Below are 20,869 nucleotides of genomic sequence, written 5' to 3'. Positions count from 1 at the left end.
ATAATGTATAACATACCGTAGTATTGATTTCAATTGTTTTGGGCTGATTATTAACCATACCAAGTGTACAGACCAGATTTCATATTTCTAAGTTTACTTAGAATAAATTTTATGAACCTGAAACATGAAACGAACAGTTATGCCAATTGGCTTTTTAAAATGATACTATAATAAAATTGACAGGAACACTTATATTGCAAGAAAACTAAGTGTGAATTACCCTGTTTCATTGAAAATAAAATAAAAAACTCTATAGATCTTGCTTTTGTGTCAAAATGTGTTTAACGTGCTGTACTTTGTAGAGTATACCTAGTATTCCACATTTTTGGAACAGAAACCATTCACAATAATTAAAGTGGGAGTAAAGTTGTTTTTTGGGACTTATAAGACTTTGGGACTGAATATCTCCTAAACATGCAGTGTTTAGGAGATATTCCCATTGGATGCAGCCACTGACATCGCCAGTGCATGCGATTTGAAGGTCCGGGATATCGTGCCGGAACATCAGAGCTCTGCACAACAGCTGAGAGCTGCCCTGCACATGCTTGGGAGTGATGTCATCATGGCCCGGCCACATGGTGTTGAGGAGATATTCTCACTGGATGCAGCCGCTGATGTCATCAGTGCCTGTGTTCTGAAGCTCTGGCATACCATGCTGGAGCTTCAGAGCTCTGCACTGCAGCCGAGAGCTCCCAAGCGCATACAATGCAATTGTGGCCCTGGCTACTCACACAATCAGTGCCCGTGGACCCTGAACAGGGAGAAGGTGGAAGCCCTGTTAGTGGTGACAGTGAGCCGCTGGAGGGCTTTGTCCTAAGGTAAGTGTTTCATATTGTGCTAGTATGCAATGCATACTAGCACATTATGCCACTGTCTTTGCAGGGGATTTTTTACTTTTTTTGCAAGCCGTGGTTTACTACCCCTTTAAAGAACTATATTTTTTGTACTGTAGTGACACTTTTTTTCTGTTTACATGACACACTACCTCTGGCCCACTCTAACAATAAATTGTTGGCTAGTTGTCATCTCTGTATGCAGCTGTGCTGACCTGCTATCTATGTTACCTTAGCCTGTAACTAAGCTAAACAATTTAGATTTTTACAGCATATGCACAGCTTGAGAAATAATGGAGATAGCAGGTTTTATACAGTCATAGAATCCATTCTCAATTGGTTTTGCATTAACATCTCATATGAACCTCCCTACAGCAGACAAGCTAACCACTGAGAGCTGATAATCTTCTAATTAATATAATGGAGTTAGTGAATAACTCATGCTTTGCAAATAAGTCAGCACATGGAAGTCCCGGCACCCAAGTGATTCCAAAACAAGCCCAAGAGACACTAATTGACATCTGTGGGGGCTGAAAAATCTGTTGGCTAGCCTTTCAGCTTTCCACAGCTGCTCATGCATACCCAGAGGAACGCAAGTGAGGTTGAAGAAAGCCAATCTTTAAATAAAAACAGAAAACTTGTAGGTACTGGAACCGTGTGTATATTTGCATTGACTTAAAGCTAGCTGTAACATATATCACATCTACTGAGTAAAATAATGCTATGCAGACAGGCATAAATAGTTTAATACAAGCCCTTGATGAGAAATCAATGGGATGATTACTTTCAAATGTGAGGGTGATTTAAAAAGAATAGACTTTGATTTAAAACAAAAGTCATAAAGATAAAAGGCTAAAACACAATAAAACGGTTTTGTGTTTTCTTGCAATTTGCATTAGGTATTCAAGGGATATTTTTTGTGATATTTTATTATAAAAAAAAAAAATCTCATGTCAGCTAATAAACTAAAACAGGCAAATTAAACATGTGTGGTTATGTTTAGATATAATCCAGATAAAAAGGAAAGTGAATTCATTGTAAGCTTTCCCCTAATGTATTTCTGTCAGTGTTCTGTAATGCATTAACTATTCGTGTGCAAAAGTACTATATCTCCCTATTTATAGAGGTGTAAATAAAGGCAAAGTGGGCACTTTGCTGTTGCATTTTTTTATTTATTATAAAGCACAAATAATTTTAAACTCACATTCACTACTGAAATATTTAAAGGTTAGGTAAATTAACAGTTGTGGCACTAAAAACACTCATCTGATTAAATGCAAAAACTAGACTGTGTTGGTAGTTTCTTATTAACAACCTCTGCTGCTGTATTCTTAACCATTTAAAAGGTTTTTCTTTGTACTTAGCCTGAACTTTACATGCAAACTGAATCATACTTTAAGAGGCCTGAACTGTACATGCAAACTGGGTCATACTTGAAGAGGTCAGGTGTCAAGGACTTTTCTGTGTATATTTTCCAATCAGCATCCTTGGCTTGAATTTCCACTTCCTAAGTCCCAATACTATTTGATTTCCTCTTCTGGGTCCTCTCAAACTGCAGACCTCCCTTCTGTCTTTTCAAGATTGATGCATATATTTATTTTATAGAATCAGGCACCCTGTCCATCTGTAGTGGCATAAACATGCATACCCATGTGTCTTTAGGCCACAACTGTGTATTTTGGCTCTAGTTACCCCTGGCACCTCAGCTATGCATTTGTATCATCCATTGGCACTAACTCTACCTGGCTGGATATGATCTTCATTCAGTCTAAAAATTGGCTGCTACCCTCACCAGTTTCAGATTTCCTAGCTCATCCTTCCTGGGCAACAGTTTTCATGTTAGCAACGGATGATCTAGTACTTAAGTTCCTGAGGGCACCCAAATATCAGTGCATGAGCATAAACTGTCCTTCAAAACATGGATACAATAGGTGCCACACACAGCAGAAGTGGTCATTCCGGTCTTAACATGAGCCTTATAGAAGGATTTTACAAATTTCATAATTACGCTTCTGTGTCTTTGACTATATGGAGTAAGTTACTGAAATTAGTTACTTGTATGGAATATGGCAAAACCATCTGGTGGTAAAATTATCATTAAACAATGCTTTTGTAGTTATTTCAAAGAGATTATAGCTACATCAAAACATTATTCCATACAACATAGGCTATTCAGTATTGGGAATAGTCCAGCATATAAATAAAGACACATAACTTTCTCCCTGATGGTGGCTTGCATGTGGATTTTGTGAACACAAGTGCATTTTTGAACATAAGTGGAGAGTTAATAACCAGGAGTTAAGACAGGAGTTAAGACAGGAGTCTCTAACCTCTATCCTACCTCCATCCTCCCCTCCATTTTAAAGAACCCACTGCAAGGGGCAACCAGACAGCTCTCCGGAAACGTCAGGCTGACAGCAAGCCAGATTCACCGGAACCAGAGTGTTTAACGGGGACCACCGCAGACAGGTAAGCTCGCACCTCCACTCCCCCCCCCAGTGATTGTTCCAGGGACTCCGTCCGACCGCCTACGGGGGTCAGGAAGGAATTTTTGCCCGACTGGTGCGTTTGGCTGCTACTGTCAGGGGTTTTTTCGCCTTCCTCTGGAACAATCAGGAACAACCGTAGGTTAGCATACCCCTACTTCCGGCCTCCATTCCATTTTTCACGCTATCCTAGGACGACTATTCCAGATCACAGCCAGACTTCTTTTCTGAGCGGAGACCTTCACCTTAAGTAAAGGTAGCCGGAACAGCCAGCAACCGAATACAACAACTCCTTCCGCATCCATATAGGCATCCCCTGATCAACTTGCGCGCTAATAGCCTCAAGCACGGCGGCAAGTCTGATACCTAGCCCCTCCTCAGGATCAATACCCTGATCAGGATCAGGCCCATAGTACCATCAACAGCATCCACAAACCATGTGCTACTTCAAATACTCAGCTGAAGTTCTGCACAGACTAAGGAACATCAACACCACATTGCCATCTTCCATACAAAAAATACTTCAAAGAGAACAACTATTAAAAAACGGACGACAAACAGCTCCCCACCACAGGAAGACATCTACTCGACCACTACAATTAGATTGTGCCTTGATTAACGCCAGGTCTGCAGTCAAACATAGACTGGAAGTACACAACTTCATCATCGAGAACAATGTAGACTGCCTCTTCATCACCGAAAGCTGGTTAACCTCTGACTGCAACACCATCCTCACTGAATTGGTGCCAGAAAACTACAGGATCCTAACCGAACACCGGATAGGGAAAAAAGGAGGAGGCCTAGCAGTGATCTTTAAAGGTCACCTGGATCTCACTAAACCATCATTTTAGAACCCAGTGCCTTTTATGGAAACCCTGACGCTACATCTTCAACCAACACGCCATGACACCACTCATATTCTACTGTGCTACAGACCACCGGGACCAAAGTCCAATCTTCTTTCACCCCTCACGGAATCCTTTGCAATGCACACCCTAAAATTCAAAAATTTCCTGGCACTCGGAGATTTCAACCTTTGGGAAAATGAGCCTAAAGACCCCATTGCGACTGCCTGCATCAATCAACTAGAAGAACTGGGTCTCCAGCAACTGATAAAGACTCCCACGCATGGGTCAGGACACACTCTGGACCTCATTTTCAAACAGAACATTGACGTCAACATACTCGACAACATAACTCTGCCATGGACGGATCACCACGCCATCAAATTCAAAATAGCTACCAACATCACCAATGAAAAACGTAAACCTGTAACAACAACGCACTGGACCAGATCGCATAAAAAACTGTACTCCGAATCCTTCAAATCCACTCTGTCCAACAAGATAACTACAATAACCTTAAACCACTCTACGGAGGAAACACTCAACTCCCTGAACAGGGCATTGCTGCAATCAGCAGACTCGGTAGCACCAAAACGCAGGGCTCTCATCAGGAAGAAAAACTCTGGATGGTTTAATAGCTCCCTCGCCGTACTAAAGCAAGAATGCAGAAGAGCGGAAAGAACATGGAGAAGAAATACCACAGAGGAAAACCACTTTAACTACAAAGGTCTCACAGAGAATTATCGGAAAGCAATCTTCAAAGCCAAAAAGGACCACTTCTCATATACAATCTCAACGGCCGCAAACCAACCACGGGAACTGTTTCAACTGGTTAATCAATCAATGAATCCGGTGTGCCTAGAACCCCCAGAAAGCGAATCCCAGGATTACTGTGACAAACTGTCTGATTTTTTCATCGATAAAGTCAAAACCATCAGGGAAACAATTTGTCAGAAGAAAACATCCAACCTCAGCCAGCAAATACATAAAGAGGATGTCTGCACCAACATACCGCAACCACAACCGCCAAAATTTTCACTATCCCCAATTACCGTAGACACCGCAAAAAACATCATTAATAAACTGCGTGACAGTACCTCACCTATTGACATCATCCCCACAAAACTACTGAAAGAATGCTCCGACATCGTGGCTCCAACCATAACCCACCTCATAAACCGATCATTCCACTAAGGGATTGTTCCCAGCATCCTCAAACAAGGCATCATCAAACCTCTACTCAAGAAACCAAACCTGGACCCTCAGGATCCAAACAACCGTAGGCCAATTACAAGCCTCAACACCATTTCTAAGATCATGGAGAAAGCTGTAGTACATCAGCTACAACTTCACCTGGATACTCACAAACTCCTGGACCCGCTGCAATCAGGCTTCCGCCCGGGTCATGGAACAGAAACAGGTCTCCTCAAGATTTGGGATGACACCCTCGAAGCAGCAGATGATGGAGAGCCATGTCTCCTCGTACTGCTAGACCTAAGTGCAGCGTTTGATACAGTAGATCACTACTGTATACTGAATACTCTACTCGTCCGACTCACAGAAGTAGCCGGAGTCCAAGACATAGATCTCCAATGGTTCGCGTCCTTCCTAGGAAATCGGTCACAGACAGTGAAACTAGGAAAATTCCTCTCCGAAACTCGGGCAGTCACCCTCAAGGCTCTCCTTTATCACCCGTTCTCTTCAACATTTACATTCGCCCACTTCTCCAAATCATCAGATGCTCAGATCTCTGCTTCCACTCTTACGCTGACGACACGCAACTTTATTTCCGGATCAATGGAAAAAAAGATCACCAACAACAACTTGAAAACTGCCTCAAATCAATAGAGGACTGGATGACCACTAACTCCCTCCAGCTGAACGAATCAAAGACAGAGCTTCTTATCTTACACTCAAATCATAAGCCCGCAACCAAAACCTCCTGGTCTCCACCAACCATCTTTGGGCAGACTATCTCCCCAAAGACCAAAGCGAAGAGTCTCGGGGGTTATTTTAGACGCACAAATGTCAATGGATGCGCAAATAGGATCTGTAGTCAGTGGATCTCACCATCTGCTATGCATGCTTCGCAGACTCATCCCTTTTATCCCAAAGAATGACAAAGCAGTGGTAGTTGGAACAATCATTAATTCACGACTGGACTACGCAAACTCGCTTTACATAGGATTACCACAATATTAACTTGCGCGATTACAACTGATCCAAAACACGGCGGCAAGGCTGATAACAGGAAAAAAACCCTGGGAATCCATCTCTCCTTCGCTGAGGAGCTTACATTGGCTAACCGTAAAAAATCGGATCACGTTCAAGACCCTTTGCCTCACCCACAAATGCGTGCATAGAGAAGCTCCGCAATACCTAATGGAGAAAATAAATCATTACACACCAAACCGCAGTCTTCGATCAGCCAACAAAAACCTCCTCCTCGTGCCCAATGCCTGGTATAAATCCAAGGGGGATCGGAGATTCGCTGTCCAAGGGCCTCGGCTATGGAATGCTCTACCAATCAACATCCACCTGGAAGAAAATCACCTGGCTTTTAGGAAAAAACTCAAGACCTTCCTCTTTTAGCAGATGATCAAAGCTCGCCACAGCGCCTAGAGGCGATTCAGTTCGCATTGTGCGCTATACAAGTATTTCATTCATTCACCCAGCTATTATGGTCCAGTGATGTGAGTCAGAGAAAGGTAACTTATTCCAGCTAGCCTTTGATGTTTTCTGCTACACTTGAGAGTAAAACTGTGATACATGACAAATAAACTACTAACTTGTGAATCACATTTTTTTTTATTTTAATGAATATGAGTGTGCTAAATTTCTTGATCCACGGAGAACTGCAATTTAGGGGTTTCATGAATTTTTAATTCTTAAAAGATCTTCTAAATCAGCATGCATGTTTTCAAGACAAATCAGAGAGTCAGACTCCACATAAGTACCTTTTTTATACAATTTTCATGTTCTCAGTGAAAGTATATATAGTGCATTTCATACATTATCCATAAAAAAGTAGCCTTTAGGAGTATTTAGTATAAATTACTGAATGATATGGATAATTTTCTGTGTTTTGAAACCTTAAAACAATAATCTATTAAGTCAGGATTCAAAGCTTTCTGGAAATGCCTATGCACATAAACCATACCTATATAAAATAAATGTCTGAGTAAAGTATGTATTCTAAATACGTAATAAAGTGTAAGAATTTTGTACTGTGTATAAAAATATAAAATATAAAAAGGCAGCTAACACATACTGTAAGTAGTAAACCAGCTTACAGTACAAAAATATATAAAGAGTGTAGCAGCCAAGCCATTAAATTTCAGTAATGATATTAAGTATTCAAATAATAAGAAATAAGTGAAACATAGATCGCATAAAACAAGAAAAATAATAAATGTAGTGTCTAGTGACACTGACAGTCATAAATAAAAATAGTCCAAAAAATAGATAAATGTATCACAAAAAAATAGTCCAAATAAATGAGGAAAAAAAAAAATTATAATGCCACCATTCCAGTGAAGAAGAGGTGTACAGCAGTGGTGTCCAAATAAAGAAACCACCACAATCGAGTGAATTGCAAACTCACCAGAATTAATGCCTGCTGTTAAAGCAGCATAGATGCCTTAAACACATATGGACATCCCTCTGGAGATAACATAGTGGATCACTCCCACATGTAATTTTGGCCAGAGTCCTACTAAGAATAAATAAGCTCCCCGGTAGACAAGATGGAATCTCATAGTGTAGTAAGTTTACAGAATAAATGCAAAAACCCCCCCCCCAAATCTTAAAACTCACATGGACGGCCGCTGGCGACCCAGAATCACACGGCGCCAAGACGTTAGTGTAAATGTGTCCCGCCCCAACTAGTTTCTGCCAATAGGATGTTATCAAGAGGTCGTTTGGCCATGAAATCTGATAAAATATATAAAGAATGTTGTCCCCATCTGCAGGTGCATCCAATTACGCTGAAAGTCCATTACTGGAAGGAGCAACACGGCCACCTTGCCGGAGAACTGAAAGTTGACTGTATTTGCATAGAGCCAGAAATGTACCAGCTGCCATACTTGCTGAGGGCCGGAAGTAATTATGTGGCCATATTGAAGGAAAAAAAAGGTCCATAGCCATATTTAGAAAGGGGATGTCAGTATCATGCCAGGAAACATAAACAAGACAAAACAGGCAGTAGTAACAAAATAAAGTGGTTAAAGTGAATGTACAAACTAACAAATTAATCAACAGTGGGCCATTGATATCAAAAACCCCCATTTAAGTACAAAAGTACTAAAAACGTGTGTTTATATCCTGCAGAAGGGTTCACAAAAGTCTCCAGATAAAAAACAAATCATAGATATGTTAATTAACCATATATAATACAAGTGCAGACAAGTGGTAAGTCCACATTCGTAAAAATCAACATCTAGTCAACATAATACAGGATCCTATATGAGAAAACTATATTGCTAAAAATTAGAGTAAACAAAAAGGAGGAAAAAATATATAAACATACAAATATTATGATGGAAGAAAGATCTGAAGATGTGTTACTTGGTATCGATAAACAGTTAGTATCCCAATCAACATTTAACCCATAGGGGGCATATGTCTTGAGCTCATAGGCCCATTTCATCTACATTTCCAGTCAAGGCCTTTCAGCATCATTGGACATACCTGAATATGGGGACACCATTCTTTATATATTTTATCAGACGTCATGGCCAAATGGCCCCTTGCTAATGTTCTATTGGATGAAACGCATTGGAGTGGGACACTTGTCACTGACGTCTTGCCGCTGAGCGATACTGGATTACCATGTCCATGTCCGGGTCCATGTAAGTTTTAACTTTTACACTCTCAGTTGGACTCTCATTGGTGGTTTATTCATTTGGACACCACTGTTGTACACCCCTTCTTCACTGGAATACATATTGTAACTAGGCCAATCATTGTCTTATTTTTTAGTTTGTATGTACATATTGCTAATTATCAATGTCTTGATAATATAGACTGCTAATAGTTTAGTGTCAGGCTGATGTACCAAAAAGATGAATGTGTTTAGTTACTATATATGTTGAATTTACTAACAAGAAAATGCTTGAATATGACTGCAATTTTTAATATTTCAAGGCAAATTTGTCGGTGAACTTAAAATCCTATGACAGTGGCAATTCCATACTCCTCTATCCCCCAATATACTACCTAATCCTTGGACAAACTTTAGTATCAGCAGGCTTGGCCATAGATTTTGGACATAGAGAAGCTTGTATTTACATAAACTATATGGTAGTTTTCAGGTCAGCACCAGAGGAATGATTGGTAAAGTAAAAGGGAAGTGCTGATAGATTTCTTTTAGTTTATGTTTATTCTCTATGCAGGTCCTCATAACCATTCATGCAAACATTTCAAACTGGCTTAAAGTGATTCACCTTGTTTTGCTCTCTCACAAGGACAATTTTCTATTTATGATAAAAATTAAAATGTATTCTATGAGTAAGACAAATCCTAAATTTTATTCATATTCAGACTATCCATTAACACACCAAACTAACTATAGTGTATTTATAGCCAAAACCTTTTCTCTCAGTTTTGGGTAGATCAAATAAGGGCTAAAGTCCCCACCAGTGCATTTTTGCTGTTTTTGTAGTATTGGGGAAATTTCTGTTCACTTCCTGTGCCAAAAGCACAACTGGAGATTTTCCAAAGTAAAACATGGACAGGGGTTTGTTTCATAGGATCGTTTTTATGTAGTTGAGATGTTTGATCCGATTTGTATTACAATTCAACTTTACGTTGTTCTCTGATTTGTATGCCTCCCAAAGAATTAATTAAGACACAGAGTCTATATTTAGAGAAAATATTAGGAAGGGGATTGTTTAAAGTTGATTCAGGATTTCAGAAATGATGAGTAATTTATAGACCTCAACAATAAATAATTGCTGGGTCATGATCTAATCAAGGTACGGATGAAATCTTAGCTTTAGAGAGAGAAGGAAGAAAGGAGCAGGAGATTCAAATATGCAAAATCATGGAAATTAACATGATGCAAAGAGAGAGAGAAAAAAAAAAGGCGGGGGTGGGGTGGGAGGAGATAAATCAATAGAATGTAATATAAAAGTAAGAACAGTATGATGTATGTACATATTCAACTAAAAAAATATTCTAAATCATATAAATAATTTACATAGTATAATAATCTTTATAAAGACGAGATAAGTGATTTAAAGAAAAAGCTATTTTTTTGTATAATAAAATATAATTTTAGCAACCTCGAGAATAGGGAATATCTTTTATCAATTAGAATCAAACATTATAACATATAATAGTAAACTACAGCAAGGTGTTGCATTAACAATACTGCAATCCATATACAATATACTTAGATAACACGTCACAAATCAATACTTAAAAAAAGTAAAACAAACAAAATTTCTATAGATGTTCAACAAAACATACCCATATTATCAAGATAATGCAATAATATCCATTACTGGATATGTCTTACTGTTAATGAATCATCAAACCCCAATATATGTAGGTATAGTAACATGCATTGTTTACATGCTTTAAGATTTGTGATGTTCTCTAAATAATTAGTGCTGCAATACTGCAGTACAGAAAGTATGCATGGGCTTCAAAGGTGCAGGTGGAATCTTCAGCATAGAGTAACATCCAATGAAGCCATTTGGTATACATTAGTAGACTAATAGATTAGACAGGTTGGTTAAAATCTAGTATCATATTTAGAAATATTGTGGTTACACTTCTAAATATTGTGTAAACTTGTAAAAAGTGCAAGTAATTAAAAAATAAATAAATAAAAACAATATACAATTTTTATCTTTCGAAACAGCCAGTTCTGAGATTTCAAGTACGTTAATAATTAGGTTCCAGTAGTTTAAATATATTCAAATATAGCTTTCCTCATACTAGACATGTGCATTCGTTTTCGTCCGAATGCATTTTCGTCCGAATTTCAGGTATTTTCGTTTTGACAAACGATAACGAAAGCACAGAATCCGAAAAACAAAAGATCCGACATAAAAGATCCGACATAAATAAAAAAAAAAAATTGACGTGGGGTTCCCCCTAAATATCCATACCAGACCCTTCAGGTCTAGTATGGATATTAAGGGGAACCCCGCGTCAAATTTAAAAAAAAATTGACGTGGGGTCCCCCTCAAAATCCATACCAGACCCTTTATCCGAGCACACAACCTGGCAGGCCGCAGGAAAAGAGGGGGGACGAGAGAGCGGCCCCCCTCCTGAACCGTACCAGGCCACATGCCCTCAACATTGGGAAGATGCTTTGGGGGTCTGTGACCCCTCAAAGCACCTTGTCCCCATGTTGTTGTGGAGAAGGGCCTCATCCCCACAACCCTGGCCGGTGGTTGTGGGGGTCTGCGGGCGGGGGGCTTATCAGAATCTGGAACCCCCTTTAACAAGGGAACCCCAGATCCTGGCCCCCCCTGTTTGAAATGATAAGGGGGTACAAAAGTACCCCTACCATTTCACAAAGAAAGTGTAAAAAATAGTTAAATAAGACAAACACACTTTTGAAAAATTCCTTTATTAAAAATATTTTTTTTTTTTTTAAAAATAAAAAAAAGATTCCAGCGGTGGTGGAATCTTTTTTTTACTTTTGTACCCCCTTACCATTTCAAACAGGGGGGGCAGGATCTGGGGGTCCCCTTGTTAAAGGGGGCTTCCAGATTCTGATAAGCCTCCCGCCCGCAAACCCCCACAACCACCGGGTTGTGGGGATGAGGCCCTTGTCCCCATCAACATGAGGACATGGTGCTTTGAGGGGTAACAGACCCCCAAAGCATCCTCTCAATGTTGAGGGCATGTGGCCATGTGGCGCTCTCTCCTCCTCCCCTCTTTTCCTGTGGCCTGTCAGGTTGCGTGCTCGGATAAAGGGTCTGGTATGGATTTTTAGGGGGACCCCACATCAATTTTTTTTTAAATTTGACTCGGGGTTCCCCTTAATATCTATACCAGACCTGAAGGGTCTGGTATGGATATTTAGGGGGAACCCCACGTCAATTTTTTTTTCTAAATTTGACACAGGTTTCCCCTTAATATCCATACCAGACCTGAAGGGCCTGGTAATTGAATTTGGGGGACCCCCACTCTTTATTTATTTATTTATTTATTTATTTATTTAATCAATGACTTTCAATGAGTGTTCTCTGTATTACAGAGCCGACAATTCATAATAGCTGCGAGTGATTTTAAAGGACTCTTTTCCTGCATAAATGACACTTTGTGCAGGGACAGTTCTAAGCACAAGAAACATGTACCCCTTCACAGGCATACTATAGACACCTCCCAGGTACGAAATTTAAAGTAGTATTACACTTTTATGGTTTCACTTTAATCATTAAAATCACTGCTCCCGAAAAAATGGCCATTTTTAAAACTTTTTTTTGCATTGATACATGTCCCCTGGGGCAGGACTCAGGCCCCCAAACACTTTTTAGGACAGTAACTTGCATATTAGCCTTTAAAATTAGCACTTTCGATTTTGAACGTTGGAGTCCCATAGACTTTAATAGGGTTCTAAAGTTCACACGAAGTATGCTATATACTAGTTCCGTCGAATCTTCTTTATACATTCAACAGACACCATAAGCCTTCAAAGACAGATTCGACCGTAATTCATGTGGATTTTCGGACGAATGCAATTTTTTTTACGAAAAACGAAATAAATAAAAATGAATTTCGGGAGTAACTAAATTAATTAATTTTTCAGACGAAAACGAAATTCCAAAAATAAATATTTTACTCTGCACATGTCTACCTCATACTAGCAAAGTTGACAATGAATTTGTATGCTTATAATGTTAAAATTGGGTAGTTATTCTTGCATTTGGATCATTACTAGCATTAAGCCCATATGCAATATATAATCAATGTAAAAAATACACCTTTAGTTGAATAACAGACAAACCATTTTAAAACTCAGTTAAGAGGAAATTTTAGAAACAATAAGAATACTATATTGTTACATAGTTACATAGTAGGCCAGGTTGCACTGCAAGTGCACTTGAAAGTGCACTAAAAGTGCACTTGGAAGTAAAGTCACTGTAGATCCGAGGGGGACATGCAAGGAAAATAAATAACAGCATTTTAGCTTGCACATGATTGGATGATAAAATCAGCAGAGCTTACACTCATTTCAGATCTACCCCTTAGATTTAGAGTGACTGCACTTTCAAGTGCACTTGCAGTGCAAAGTGGATTTGCCTTTCGTAAATAACCCCCTATGTGTGATTTTATGTCAGTATTACATTATAAAACCCTGTATGTTGTGGTCGGTCAAGTGCTTATCTAATAGTTTTTTGAAATTATTGATGCTCCCCACTGAAACCACTGCCTGTGGAAGGGAATTTCACATCCTAACCACTACATAGATTATATGTAATTAGAAATGCGGAAACCCCACTTAATCTAGCGATGTCCACTGTCCAGCTGATAGTATATTTGGTTTCCAGGGATGGAATCACAAACCATTTTTTCCTATTATTTTTTCTATTGGCGGTGGCTAATAAGAAGGGAAAAAGAAGGTCAGACTTCGGTCTTCAAAAGCATTAACAAAATGGACACCGCTAGCATAGTGGAGTCTCCGCACACCATGTAAACAAAGGAAGTGTAGCAGTGTGCACGTTCCAGTGGATGTCTGATGACGAAACGCACTGCGTCACTTCCAGTTTTCGCTGATACAGCCCATATGCTTGATTATTGCTTGTACTTTTTAAATGGAAATGTGAGTAGATTATTTCTCATAATAAAATTTGGGTTTTAAAAAACGGAATTACACTATGGGCATTCCCTTCTCTTTTATATGGTGAATATATGAGATCAATACTTATAGTGCCATTACATCGAAAGCCGGGGAGTCCTTAAATTGCTACACAGTGGCACATTTTGTGACGGCGCAATACCCTGGGAGGGGTTAGAGGTTCCGATGAGTGCATTGGCAATAGCAGCATGGATCATATCACCGCGTACAATTTATATGTGAAGGAATCCTCCCTAAGAAGCTGTTGTTTGCTCATGGGACTATTCTAAGAGCACTAAGTCACTTTGTTGTTCTGTTGGTTTACATATAGCACAAGTCACTTTATGGTTTTGCATATGGTTTGTTTATGTAAAGGTTGCAACATCAGCTGTGTTTTTTCACGGAGGCACATAGCACTTTGTTTACTGAAGCACTAGTCATTTTATATGAGAATATAGGGGGGGGGAGGTGTTATTAATTATTCATGGTTGCAATCATATATGTATTCATAATATTTTTTCACAATGTTTGTTAGTTTCATCAATCAGATTTTGGTAGGTTTTAAGATCACTCGTTTTTCTTGGAGATAATTAGTAGGATTAATCACATAAAGGGCACATTTCAAATTCTTTCCAGGTTTTACATAAAGAGACTCCAGAGGTTCTAATACATTGTAATCTCAAAAAGTATTTTTCCTGTTAAAACAAAGAAAACTCTGATGTCATATGATGCCATTCTTTAGACCTAAATAAGGGAAAGGTTCTAGAAGACCATCTGGGCAATAGCCAAATGCAGGCTGAGTCTCTAACACAAATAAAAACAAGAATACATTTATCTTAGAGTATATACACTTTTTTTTACTTCAAAATGTATTTTCCAGGTTATACATATGAAGGTTGCAGAGGTAGTAATACAACAGTACATTCTATTATACTAATGGTATGCATATACCTTGCTATATAGGTGTATAAATCACCTGTGGATTGGTGTAATTTTACAAACAGTTATGTTAACTAACGTGGATAATAACCGGAGCAAGAAAAAAAGAAAACATCAATTTCCAGAGTCATTGGCTCTTTTAACTTTGAGTCCTGTTATTTGGAAAGAGTGTAGGTATAAACTGGATAGTTGACAGGCAGTCACACTTGTGGGTTTTGATAGTTGCATCATAAAATAAGTGCACAATGCTGAGACGTGTGTGTGCCTGTCTATCCCTTATAAGGTGAAATAAAAAGCATTATATTAGGAACATAACGGACATCATGAGTCTTATTATGGAGTAAGGGCTGTTCCAGGCTTATTCAAGCTGTATACTTCTTGGGTCTTTGATCCAAGGGTCCCAATTTTTAAGGAATGTTTGTGTAGTGAGGTGGGCTTTGGAGAAACTGTATTCCAGTTTAAAGTTGGTGTTCAGGATGGAAATTACTTCTCGGATATCGGGGGGGGGGTTTGAGTGTTTTTACATTTCCTTGCAAGAGCTAGCCTTGCGGCGATAAGGATATGGGATATGGGTAGTTACAGTTTGAAATTTTTTAGGCCAGGAGGGGACTATCAAACCTAGGAGAAGGACTATGGGCGATAAGGTAGTTGTTATGTGGGTGATCGATTGAAGTATGTTAGGTATTTGGGTCCAAAAGTCTTTAAGACTCGAGCAGTCCCACCAGATATGGAAAAGAGTCCCTGGGGACCAACATAAATGAGATACATTGGGGTAGATCTTGGCAAGTTTGTTTGGAGTATAGTTTCAGTGTTGGAAGAGTTTTTGCAGGGATTCCCAGTGTGCTGTGCAATGCGAAAGTTTTGATGGCAAGGATAGGGCATAGCACCACAAACTATTCGGTGGGTTAGAGGGGATGTGCTCGGCCCATTTCAGGATTTGAGATTGGATTGGGTCTTCTGTAGGTCGAGAGAGTATGTTGTAGATATACGAAATGTCTTTACGTGCGTGTTCCTTTATGGTGAAATGCGGTAGCATGCTATGCAGCATTCTGTCTTGGTTCGTCCATTGTATTTTGTTGAATAAGGACCCTTAAGTAGATATAGAATGTTTTTGAAGAGATCCCGTAAGAGGTTTGGAGGTTTTCGAAAGATTTTAAGTTGGATGTGGAGAAGATTTTTTCGAGATTGTGAATACTTGCGTCGATCCATGGCTGTATTGGGAGATCTGGGAGAATGAGCGAGAGGGCTTGAGTTGGGCTATGTTGCAATATGGAGTGGGATATTCCTTTCGACATCTGAGGTAGTGAGGTCCATACTCTCAGGGAGGCAGAGATTGTATCCAATGGGTAATGCTTGGTGATGGGTGTGAGAAGCAAAGCACCAAGTAGAGATTTTGGTTCTGCGGTCAGTGCTTCTGCTTTTATCTGTGCCCAATTAGAGGGGGTAGCTGTGTTCCACCAAGTTTTAAGTTGATCCAGAATGACTGCCTTTAAATAGAGAATTATATTGGGAGCCCCCAGTCCTCCCATACGTATTGGGGCCATCAAATTTAGTTTTTTGACTCTGGCCTTTTTGTGCTGCCAGATAAAAGAGTTGAGAAGGGACTGAAGAGTTTGTAGGTGCATCGGAAGGAACGGTATTGGAAGAGTACGAAAGATATATAAAATATGAAGTAACATAAACATTTTGGCTAATGCAATCCTGCCAGCCCATGACACAAATGGGTGGTTCATTTCACTAGGTATTTTATTAAGCTTTTCTACTAGGGCTGCTAGGTTGATGCACAGGAGACTTCTACTGGGTGTGGTTAGGCAAATTCCTAAATAAGTTAGGGATCTTTTAAACATGAAAAGGGGGAGTGTTGAGAGATTTGTTGTATAGTTGATTTGTCTAAACCTAAAGCTAGCATAAAGGATTTGCTGTGGTTCACTTTGTATAGAGATATCGTGCTAAATCGGTCAAGAATATGTTGAACCTCATCTAAGGATTGTTGTGGGTCGGTGACTGCGATTATCACGTCATCTGAATATAGGCCAATTTTATGTTATATCGAGCCTATTGTGATACCTTTGATTTTGGATTCAGATCGAATCAGTTGGGCTAAAGGTTCCATGACCATGGCAAAAATTAAGGGCGATAGGGGGCAGCCTTGTCGTGTGCCATTGGTAATACGGAAAGGATCAGATATTACACCCAAGGTCCAAACTCGTGCGCTTGGGTCTGTGTAGAGGCATAGGATGGCGTGCAGAAGTATGCCTGAGATGTCAAACTTTTGCAGGACTGCTTCCAGGTATGTTCAATGTACTGTATTGAATGCCTTCACTGCATCCAAGGAGAGGAGCAGAGAAGGCATTCGGGTATGCTCTTGTAGCGGCCATAACCCGTTGCAGGATGGCCTTGACTTAATGGGCTTACCAGTTATCTTCTCTTGGCCTGCTCTTCCACTTCTAGGGGTTCCCAGGGTTGATACCCATCGACTTGTACACTGACACAGATGGAGTCCTTTCAAAAAGGTTTTATTTTGCAGTAGAACTGTCAATTAACACAGTCTCTTAGGGAATAGAGGGCAAGGGTGAAGAACTCAGGCACCTTGAACTGCAGGTCTAGCAAAGTCTCTATTCTCACCCAGAGAGTAGCCACTCGCAGCTGGGTACTTCAAGGCTGAACAGATCTCTAGCCAGAGATCATGGCAGTCAGCACGTTGACTCAAAACTCGAACAAACAACTTAAGGGCAAACAGGAACCTTTTTCCTCCGTACCTGGAATGTTTCCCGTCTCCTTTATGATACTGGAAAAGTGTGAATTTGTCAATGTCCTTCTCAACTCAGTAACCAGGCACTTCTCAGGATGCCATTTGCCAGCCCTCCTCCGAAGAGTCCTCCCCTGGTCACTTCCACGAGCTGCGGTCTCCCTCCAAGTCTAGAGCACACCGGGACACTGTGAATCCTCCCTCAGTTACTGCGTCTTGGACCAGCAGGTTCCAAGACTCGAGAACGGACGGATCCCTACCTCAGACCAAGCAGGTCTATCAGGGGCGACCGACATAAACATGTTGCGGGGTGTCGAACACCCGGTGACCGGGACCTCTCACGGGGCTACCCCGGTCCTGGAACTAGACCAGACCACACGGGTCTCTCGAACAACTCCGGAACCCCAAGCACGTGACCCTCATCCCTTTAAGTACCCCTTCCCAGACTCCTCAGCTGGCCCCGGCACTCCCACTGATTGGCTCCGAGAAGACCGATACCTAAACATCTAACCAGACTTGGTTCTAGCCTGTCATGTGCACCTCACCGTCCACATGACCAGGCAGAACTTCCAAACACAGCGTGGCCAGACTGGTGTTAAGGCCTACCTACACAATTAACCCTCAGAACCTTTACTCTTCTGAGGCCAAAAAAATAAATTTACAGGCGTGTGACATTTGATCCCAAATGTCATCCGCTGCACTCTGTCCATTGGATGATGTCAATGAATCGTCGGGTTCCATCTGAAGTTTGTCTTCTTGGTATGAAGCCAACTTGATCAGTTGGTTCATGACCATGGAGAGGTGGTGAGTTAGTAATTTGGCATATAATTTGGTATCTGTATTTAACAGCGAGATGGACCTGTAGTTTCCTGGGGTGTCCGATGGTTTACCTGGCTTGGGGAGAGTTACTATGAGAGCCTTGAGTCATTCACTGGGCATTTTGCCCATGGACGCATATTGGTTAAATGTGTTGCATAAGTGGGGCAAGAGGACGTCGTTAAAGTGTTTATAATACTCATTAGCGAACCCATCTGGACCTGGTGCTTTGTGCAGGGGAAGGGACTTGATGGCGTTATAAATTTAGTTTTTTCAAGAATGGGGCAGACAGTTCGTTTAGTTGTGCATGTGTCAGCGAGGGTAGTTGTACGGATGAGAAAGAGGTGTCAATTTCCTCTGTGCTTCTCGGGGTTTCTGGGTCCTTCTGTTGGAGGTTGTATAGTCGTGAATAAAAGGATGCAAATGTGTTGGCTATGTCTAGTGGGTTGGTCATGCGTGTGCCTTGTGAGTCTAGAAGGTATGGAATTTTGGCGCACCGGTGCTGTTGTTTAACTTGTCTGGCCAGAAAAGCTCCAGAGTTGTTGCTGAAGGCGTACAATTTTAGTTTTAGTCTTTTGATGTAGTAGTCAAATTTATGATGTAGCAGTTCACTGAGTTTTACGCCTGTGGTCTCTAATGTCTTCCAGTGTTACCCGATTAGGCGAGCTCTTATTGGTTGTTTCTAGGGTTTTGATTTGTTGTAGAAGCGTTTCTATTTCTATGGATTGTCTCCTGCCCTCTTGAGCATCTAATTTGATAAGGAGCTTTGTGAGCTAACCATACTGTGGCTTGGTTGGCCAGTATATACACTTTTTTATTGGAAGTAAGATAAGGGTATATATAGCCCTGGGGTTAGTTTTTGTCCAAGAGATTTCTCGTAATCAAATATAAAAGTTTTTGCCTCGTACAAAAATTATCATTTATAGAGGACATAACATACTTTTACCAGCCTAAGGAGCAGCGCCAAGACCTACTACATCACACACCTTTCTTACTTTTATTTTTTTATTTTTTAATCACTAAAGGACCAGGCCTCTTTTTCAGACTCAGTGTTTACATGTTTAAAACTGTTTTTTTTTTGCTAGAAATTTACTTAGAACCCCCAAACATTTTATATTGTTTTTTTTCTAACACCCTAGAGAATAAAATGGTGGTCATTGCAATCATTTTTTTCACACCATATTTGCGCAGCGGTCTTACAAGTGCACTTTTTTTGGGGAAAAAATTCACTTTATGAATAAAAAAATAACACAACAGTAAAATTAGCCCAATTTTTTTATATTGTTTTCACAATATAATGTGACGCCGAGTACCGTAAATTGATACCCAACATGTCAGGCTTCAAAATTGCACCTGCTCGTGGAATGGCGTCAAACTTTTAGCCTCAAAAATCTCAGAGGAGGTCTAGGGCTAGAATTATTCCTCTCGCTCTACCGATCGCGGCAATACCTCACATGTGTGGTTTGACTACCATTTTCCTATGCGGGCTCTACTCATGTATGTGTTCGCTTCTGCGTGTGAGCTCGTTGTGACGGGGTGTTTTTAAAAACCTTTTTTTTATTTTTTCTTATTTATTTTAATTGATTATATTTATTCTTACACTGTTTAAAATTTTTTTATCACTTTTATTTCTATTACAAGGAATGTAAACATCCCTTGTAATAGAAAAAAGCATGACAGGTCCTCTTAAATATGAGAGCTGGGGTCAAAAAGTCCTCAGATCTCATATTTGGACTTAAATGCAATAATAAAAAAATGTCATTTGAAAAAATGACATTAAAAAAATATACCTTTAAGAGTTATGGGCGGAAGTGACGTTTTGACGTCGCTTCTGCCCTCCTATGGTATAGAGACGAGTGGGGGCCATCTTAGCCTCACTCGTCTCTATACTCAGCCATCAATAGACCCGATTGTCTTACCTGAGCCATTGGTAGCGGCGGAGGGCGTGGGAGAGCGGCGGGAGGGGGGTGGCACCTCTCCCTCTGTCGATAGCGGTGATCTCGCAGCGAACCCGCTGCAGAGACCACCGTTATTGCACACACGACCGGTGCCGTTACCGAGATATCCCTCTTCAAAAATAGGACGTACATCGGTGTGCGCTGGTCGTTAAGTGGTTAATAAAGGACTTGTCCCAAGCCGTGTCTTGTATTTTTTTACCATTTTCACATTTTTTTGTGAAATGGTAGGGATGGATCTGGGGATCCCCTTGTTAAAGGGGGCTTCCAGATCCAGATAAGCCCCCCACCCACAGACCCCCACAGCCACTGGGCAAGGGTTGTGGGGATGAGGCGCTTGTCCCCATCAACATGGGGACAAGGTGTGTTGGGGTTACCTCAAAGCACCCTCCCCATGTTGAGGGCATGTGGCCTGGTACGGTTCAGGAGGGGGGCCGCTCTCTCGTC

This window comes from Lithobates pipiens, unplaced genomic scaffold (genome assembly GCF_037356315.1).
Source record: "Lithobates pipiens isolate NorthernLeopardFrog02 unplaced genomic scaffold, aLitPip1_a1.2 Scaffold_16, whole genome shotgun sequence".
Lineage (NCBI taxonomy): Eukaryota > Metazoa > Chordata > Amphibia > Anura > Ranidae > Lithobates > Lithobates pipiens.
Note: the sequence above shows the minus strand (reverse complement) of the source record.